General features: G+C 34.4%; 1 long non-coding RNA gene across 1 annotated transcript; it reads left to right on the plus strand.

Annotated features, from left to right (window-relative positions):
* The first annotated feature begins 1476 nt into the window (after window positions 1-1476).
* LOC123274020 lies at window positions 1477-3899 on the plus strand. Its single transcript, XR_006511427.1, has 4 exons — window positions 1477-1627; window positions 1787-2755; window positions 2955-3153; window positions 3880-3899. It is a non-coding gene; the product is annotated as an uncharacterized LOC123274020 (long non-coding RNA).
* Window positions 3900-8871: the final 4972 nt, after the last annotated feature.

Genomic DNA, 8871 nt, shown 5'->3' on the forward strand with positions numbered 1-8871 from the left:
ATATTTTCTTCTTAATTTATTTCTTCTTTAAAGAATTTTCTAAAAAATAATTTAGTATTCACAGAATACTTGAGAAGAAATATAAAAATAAAAATTTTTTTATTAATAATAATAACTGGTGAATATTTTCTTCACAAAAACTCAGAGAAAAATCTCAAGATATTATCAAATTTCTCCTAATTTCAGTATGCATTTTATGATAAGTAGTAAAAATACATACTGGTATAGTTACGATATGAATATAATAATAATAATAATAAAAACATGAGGTAGCCTTTCAGCTAGACGTCATTACGGTAATCATCGGTCTGCGACGAAAGAATATAAGGCTGAAGAAATGGCAAAGTAAAAGGGGGAGAATTGGCTGCGTTCCGGAAAATGCGCAAGGACTTGCATGAGAGAAAGGCGAGAGGGTGAGGTCGCGAGCGCGTGATGCCAGAAGAAGTAGTTGTAGCTGAAGTTGTAGTGGTGCTTCTGAGGATGTAAAGAAAAGCCCGAGACAGAGGGAAAGAGGAGAGACGTAGGAAGAGATCCGCGGGAGGCTAGGAAAGGGTAGCTAGGTACAAGCCAAAAGGAACTGGAGCTTGCGAGGACGAGAGCTTGCGTACGGTAGATTCTTACCGTAAGCCGGGGGTGTTGGTGGGGAGTCGGGATCGGCCTCGCGCCATATCGAGGAACCGAATGGGAATATATGTGTGGGGTGAACTGAACTCCTTTGGCCGCTCCACCGAAGTATTGGTACAACGTGAACATACATGTTAAATCAATGATGCCGAGCTTGCGCGCCTCTCGGAGTCCTGGTCAACCGTAGTCTGGGGTGTCTATGTATATATATATACACAATATGAGGAACGAGAACGAGGTGCGAGGCGAGGGGTGGGAAGAAATCGAGGGAGAGACAGAAAATACCGGGCAGAGCCAAACACGAGGAAGAAAGCTAGAGGAGTCGTGTGAGGGGCGATGATGATGATGATCACAGTTGTCGTAGTAGTCCAAGTGGTGGTAGTGAGGGTTGAAGCAGTGGTGAAGCGGGATATTACATCCACACACCTGCTGTCTCTCTCTATTCTACTGGGAAAACTCTTGCGCAGCGACTACTCCACCTACAAGCGAGCACCCACCACCCACTGCCCTCCACCTTATTCCCTACTCCAACCCACACACTCCCGGAGACTGCTCTCTCTGGTCTATCCTGTTCTGTTAAACGGCGCTACTCCGAGGTTTGGTGCCCTAACCCGCTACCCTTCATCCGGAGCCGGCCCCACCCCCCGACTTGGACGTGGACTCCTCTGTGCTGGTGAGAACTCTGTACTATATCGTGTAGATTCACGTCCTACAGTTTTCTCTACTCCCAAAAGCCCGCTCTGCGTGCTGCTCCTCTGTAATTAGACGTAGTAAGAGTTATGCGGGCGCGCGACTCAAAAGCTTACGATTGGGAGTAGTAGGGAAGCTGTATTATATTTTCCTGTCTCTCGTTACTCGACTCCCGTTGGAAAAAAAGCCCCGCGTATTTAACGGGCAAGAATAATATACAATAATAAAAGGGACTTCTTTGAGGGCCAGACGTCGAGGCTTACTTCATCTTACTCGGTGGTAGTTACACACTTAAATACTGGAAATACCTCGTGTAAGTGTAACTGTGTCCCTCTTACCAAGGGATGTGCTAGTACTTGTGATAATTATGAAGTTATTATTATTTATTGTTGCTCGAGTGAATAATAATAACTATTTACTAAGTGAGCAAGGAGTGCGTTTTTCTTTTTATCTTGTCTGTTTTGTTCTCCAGGATTATGCTGGGTGATGACAATACATTTTAGAGAAGAATATATACTGGAAGATTTTATGGATAAATGGACTGACTGGAGGTGAAAGAAGATATAGTAAGATCAAAGGATTCTTTCTCTGAGGAAGAATTTTAAATTTTAAATCAAAACATTTTTAATTAGTTTGTATTTTTTAAATTTATTTATTGATGAAGATTATAGGGTTGTTTTTTTGAGTTTTTTAATGAAAAGAGATATACGATAAGGATATATTGGTTAAGGGTTTTTTTCTCGACGAATAGTGTAGACGAGTGTGCGTGGAAAGAGGGTGCGAAGCGTGGATGAAAGTCGTGGATGCAGGGTGTAGTAGAGGGCGAGGATCGTTTTGTGGTGGCGTTGAGAGTACGCGTAAACGCAGAACGTAAAACACCAAAAACGTAGAAGTGGTTTATCATTTTTGTTAATATTTTAGTGGGTGTTGTACATACAGACAACGTTGCACTATTTATTTATAGAATTTATAGTTTCAGTATATAATACTAATTGTTACTGTTGTTGTAGTTCTATATCATGTTTCAATAATTCAAATAAGAGTAATTGAGCTGTTGTGAAAAAAGAAGAAATATTATGAAATAATAATAAAAGAAGAAAGAAGTATATAACTACTTGCTCAATACAACGTGTGTGTTAAACAAAACGCGACGTTACACGTCTTTTTGACGAGACCTATGGATTTTTTGCAGCGGCCTCTTACTACTCGCCGAATAAGAAAAGACGCCTCAGTTCTTGGGACTTTTTATTGCTCAGACCGTTATCATAACTGTTACTGCTGCTACTTGGACATGGATCACTGGATCTGAACCTGGAGGTGTCACTTGCACACCCTAGTTAACGATAAACGACTGCTACTGCTACTGCATAGCCCGACACACTAGATATCATTTTATCCTCATCAACAAGCATCATCGTCCGGCTGTGTCCAATGAATTAACGTGAGTTATTTCTTCCTACCAACATATGTGTATTTAATTTATATAATATTTATTTTAGGATTTTATATGTAATTTTTATTGATATTTAGTTTATTTATTATTTATTTATTACCTTGTCGGCGCCGTTGGACAATAAATAATTTAAAAAATAAATCTAAAGAAGAAATAAAGCGGGAATTTGTTTTATTTGTTGCTCCAGCGACGAAGAAATACAACATAAACAGTAAGTTTGGAGCAACAACGGGGGAGGAAGATAAATAGTTCTTCTGATAAATATAAGAAGCGGGAGAAGATAACGAGATGTATCGTTACGTTAAAAGCACGTTGTACATCGGCATACTTTTTCTCATAAGTATTGGAATCAGTCATCAACAGGAGGAGGACATTCCACACAATGAGTAAGTTTGGCTTTTGTTTAAAACTTTTGAAATGGGGCTGCGGCCGTGTTCGATCGTCGCGGTATTTCTGTCTCTCTCCATCTTCCACTCGCTCTCTCATTCACTCATTCTCTTCTCACTTTATCTATATATATAATATATATAATATCTATGACTGTCTGTCTCTCTCCGCGGGCAATGATGTAACATTTGTGCATCATATACATACCGGAAGAATTTCACAAAGTCAATAGCAGAGAGGAGAGACACGGTGTGATCTCACGCCACTGATAAATCTGTAATATATGATGATATGATTACACACAATAACATCTCCTGGAGAGAATAATATATATCCTAGTCGCAGGATAGAGATGTTTAAATGCATGAGTATTATTGGCGCCGGTTAGGATAGAAAGATTAGATCCGCACTCTATATATGTATGATTATATTATATTATATGGATATATATGTATGTATGTATTCTTCATGGAGAGAGAAAAAAAGGGTAATATGCTCCCAGAACAGGATGTATATATGTGTGTCTGGATAAATATATACCTTTGCTATGGAATTGTATTGCATTGTATTGCTGTATAAGTAGTTGTAGGTAGTGTGAAAGAAGATGATGAGAGAGATTTGAATTAAGCAAGAGAGCCAGTGAAGGGAGGAGCTCATAGGTGGGGCCAAATGGTTATCGATAGTTTATGCCGGACACAACCTGCTGCTGCTCGGATGTGTTACAGAGTGAGAAACTGGGCACTTAGAAGTTTGAGGTGGTGTCGATCTGTGGGAGTTTGGACGACAGGCAACTAAACTTGGGGGAAATACAGAGGCAAAAGTTTTAATATTATTTTAATATAACTCTTTTTAATTTTTACTTCTCTAATTAAATTTAAGGGGGAATATCTGTGACGATCGAAAGTAGGTGATTTTCGGGAATTTACGACAGAGAAAATAAAGGAATTTCGGGATGAGATTTTTTTTTTTATTAAGGGTACATTTTAAAGATTACTACCCTAAATTTTTATTAAAGAATATTTAATTATTACAAAGTTATTAACAATCAAAAACGGATCATCTGAAAATAAAAACTCAAATTTCTTTTCAATCAGTACACTGAAAAAAAAATTAACTTGTTTCCAGAGGAAAATTCTTGAACCAAGAAAATAATTTTGAAGAGGGTAATTGTCTTGAATCAAGTAAAATTTACTTAAACCAAGTAACAATTTTTAGTTTAAGAATTTTTACTCAAATCAAGAAGATGAAGTTCTTCAAAAATTATATACTTGATTTAAGAACATTTTTTTTTCTGTGTAATGATGTAATTATCGTCACACGTACGGCCAATTTTGAAAAATTTTAATTTTTTTAAAAAATGCCGACTGATTGAAAATTTTTTTCACTATTCTTACTGTTTTTTTTTTGTTTTAGTCCAGATAAAAAAATCTGTAAAAAAAAAATTTTTAAATTCCGGTACGTGCGACGAGATAACTCCATCCTTACTGATTAAAAAAGAAATTTGGGTTTTTATTTTCCAGATGATCCGTTTTTTGAGTTATCGAAACCGACCATGGAGGAGAAAATTTTTTTCTTAGTGCTCTACGAGATTGAAAGTTAATAGTCTTTTGTAATAATTAAATATTTTTTAATAAAAATTCTAGAGTAATAATCTTTAATGTACCCTTAATAAAAGAAAAAAAACTCCTTTTTTTTCCCTGTCAAAAAAATTCCCTAAAATCACCTCTTTTTTTCGATCGTCACAGTGGTGTTCCCCCTTAAAAAAATTTTTTATTATTTACCTTCTTTTATCTTCTCTGATTATGCTTTTAGAATTACCATGGGATGAATGGCAGCTGTGAATAAAAAAGATGGTCTAAGTTTTTGGTACGTGAAATGGCAGCGGCGAAGTCAAAAATATAGAGATGGACTTTAAGATGAATGCCGTTATGGTAAAGACAATACCGATATTTTTCTTATTTAAGGTTGCTTTATTTGTTCGGTTGGTCGGTCAGTTGGATTATTCGGTTCTATTCACTAGTTGGTTGTCAGTTGTTGTTCTGTTTTCATTTTATTTCCTTTTTTTTTTTTTTTTTTTTTTTTTTTTTAACTACGTCTTTTTATGTATTTACCTACGTACTAATGAACATCTATGTAAAAAATGGGTCTGACTATTATAGAGATTGATGGAAAGTGCGGAGCAAGCTGCAGTATCATCGCCAAGGGACCCAACTACATCACCCCGATACTACGAGTGCTCCCATGAGATCAACAGATTCACTGATGATGGTAAACTCACACCCGGTACTTCCTCGTGAAATTGTTACTCTCGATGAATCGTCACTTTGACAATTTCTACCCGTCAATTTGAGTATGTCTGCTGTTCTTTTTTCCGCCGAGTGTTATGACGACTCTGGTTTGTATTTCCTACCTCTCTATTTTTCTATTTTTTTGTTTGTTCATCCGCATTAAATGGACAGCTTCTCTTCCACATTTGATCTTCAAGCTAGATTTGCCACTCGAGTTATTAAAAATATATAATTATATTAATAACTCTGCCAAGTCATAATTATAAAAGGAATTTAAAAGTTTAAAAAAGTTTCATTGACATTACAGACAGCCAAGTCTCGTCTGGGCTCCAGTGGAGCTTTAGGATCACTTAGACCCTGTTCTTTTTGGTCAATAATTATGAAAGTGATCCCACTTTGTCTTGGCAATACTTCGGCTCTACTTCTGGCTTTTTAAGGCTATGTTTCCCAGGTAAATGAACAGACAAATTCCCCAATCTAATATTAAAAATTATCATCATCTATATTATTAAAAAAGGATATGAAAAATTTTGTGTTCAGGATAATCATATGATAAAATCAGTTTTTAGTGTCATTGCAAAGGTCTTGATTTGAATTTGTACCTTTTCAAGGTTTCATATCATTCTTACCGATAGTAAATTTATTATGATAAGTATTTAGGCTGTTTTAAAAAATGCTCTATCTCTAGATACACATACATTAAGAAATGGCCTTGTATCTCATGAACTGGCTGATATTTTTAAAGATATAAAGCTCATCTCAGTTAGTTACTCTCATCAAGACCTTTCATTTAAGTATCCAGATCAATTTTTCATATATTTTATATATTATATATATAGTTATAGAGTAGCATATATATATATAGCATATATATATATATATATATATATAAGCAGCATATATATATAGTTATGAGTATATATATATATATATATATATATATATATATGTATATATGAAAAATATATCCAAAGTTCATGTGGGTACTCAAATGAAAGCTCTTGACTGAGTGTAACTATCGAGATCGAGCTTATATCTTAAGAAATGTCAATAATTAAGATCTGACTCTGCTATCTTATTAAAGTAATTATCATTTTTTGAAGATATAAAGCTCATCCCTATGTTTACACTCAATCAAAGACCTTTCATTTTGAGTACCCACATCATTATTCTTTTCATATATATATTTATATATTTATATATATGTATATATGAAAAATATATCAAAATGCATGTGGGTACTCAAATGAAAGCTCTTGATGAGTGTAACACATCGAGATGAGCTTATATCTTAAGAAATGTCAATAATTAAGATCTGACTCTGCTATCTTATTAAGTAATGATATTTTTGAAGCTCATCCCTTATGTTACACTTCATAGCATCTTTTTTCTACTTCTGAGTACCCACATCAATTTTTTCATATATTTTTATATATTTATATATATATGTATATATGAAAAATATATCAAAATGCATGTGGGTACTCTAAATGAAAGCTTTTGATGAGTGTAAAATCGGGATGAGCTTATATCTTAAAAATGTCAATAATTAAGAACTGACTCTTGCTATCTTTGTCACTAATGATATTTTTTGGAAGAGTTATAACTCACCCTATAGGTTACACTCATCAAAGAGCCTCCATTACTTGAGTACCCACATGTATTTTGATTATATTTTTCATATATACATATATATAAAAATTTTCGGTATTATGAATATATAAAATATATGAAAAATTGATGTGGGTACTCCAAAATGAAAGGTCTTGATGAGTGTAACATCAGGATGAGCTTATATCTTAAAAACGTGAATATTTAAAAAAGTACAGTGCAATTTAACAAAAGTCATTATTCAATAAAGCAAAATTTTATTTATTTATAGTTGACAAATCACGGCAGTCTCAAGGTTGCAAGTCATTAATAATAAATTTCTTCTCACTTCTAGCAATATCATGGCCGGCAAGAGGGAGAGATTCAAGACCTGATGACCCGGACGTCTATGACTTCCGTATGTCTGACTGGTTCGTCGGTGGTGCTACTTGTCCCAAAGATCTGGCAATTCTAGTCGACAGTACGAGTTTTTCATCCGTGGCCCGCAAACTGGCTGTAGCCACGACAAAAAGTATCTTAGACACACTGTCGACGAACGACTACGTGAATGTCTATCGCTTTGCTGAGAGTGTTGAGGAAACTGTTCAATGCTTCAAGGATTCACTGGTGCAAGCGTCACCGGAAAATGTACGCAGCCTAAAGAACTCATTGTACTCAATACAATCAGATTCGACGGCAAATGTATCAGCCGCAATGGCCACTGGCTTTGAAATTCTCTACAAATACAATAGAACTGGAAAGGGGCTCAGTGCAATCAAGCTATTATGTTGGTTACTTCTAATACTGAGGCTCCGTCATCAGACCTTATTGTAAATACAATTGGCCTCATATGCCCGTCAGGATATTCACCTATCTTATTGGCGGGGACAAAAGTTCAGAACTTCAAGAAATGGCTTGTGTTAATAAAGGTACACTTAGTTTTTTTTTTCTTCCTTACTTATTATATTGTTAATTTTATTTTTCTTTACTATTGATTTTAATATAAAATATAGATATAATATATAACAATATATATCACGCTCTACAATTTATATATTTTATTTCATCTTATTTACTTTTGCAAACTCACTAAAAAAGTTGTTTTTACGCGCGAGTGACGTCCAATGGAAGACGTAAAAAGTAAAAGAGGTTTTTGGCAGAGTACGTCAAAGTGTTTAGCACGACCTATGGTTTTGTATCAACACTTTGATCATCCGAATTCATTGGACAGCTGCTTATCTTAAAGGCGGTGAGGTATTGTATTTAAAACAATTATATTCTATAATATTATTTTATCACTTTTTATTTTAATCTTATGTATCGCTGGTCAATAATTTTACACGCTTTGTCCATTTATTTTGTAATTATAGAGCAGTAGATACGGCGAAGAAAGACGTGGTCAATTAATGACATCAGTGACTGCCCCAATTTTAGATCGCCGTAAATCACACAGTGAGTTTAAATATTTAAACTTCACTGGAAAAAGTAAAGTGTAGTTAATAATAGTCGATTTATAACCGTAATGATCAAAAAAAGTAATATTTCAAACAGTAAAATCACATTGATTTTTAACAATCACTATAATATTTATTATTTAAATGCTACAATTTGTGTTACATGGAAGAAAATAACAAAACAAGCAATTAATATTCATATCTGAATATCGAAAGATATTTAAAGTATAATAATTAAGAATTTTGACTTTGATATTCATCATTTCAGCCACCTAAAAATGATCGCATGATATGTAAAAATATAAACTAGTTACTAGAAATTTCTATACAAAAGCAACGTCAATATTTACAAAGTAAAATAGTAAAATTTTAAAAACAATGCTAA

The sequence above is a fragment of the Cotesia glomerata genome, unplaced genomic scaffold (genome assembly GCF_020080835.1).
Source record: "Cotesia glomerata isolate CgM1 unplaced genomic scaffold, MPM_Cglom_v2.3 scaffold_186, whole genome shotgun sequence".
Taxonomy (NCBI): domain Eukaryota; kingdom Metazoa; phylum Arthropoda; class Insecta; order Hymenoptera; family Braconidae; genus Cotesia; species Cotesia glomerata.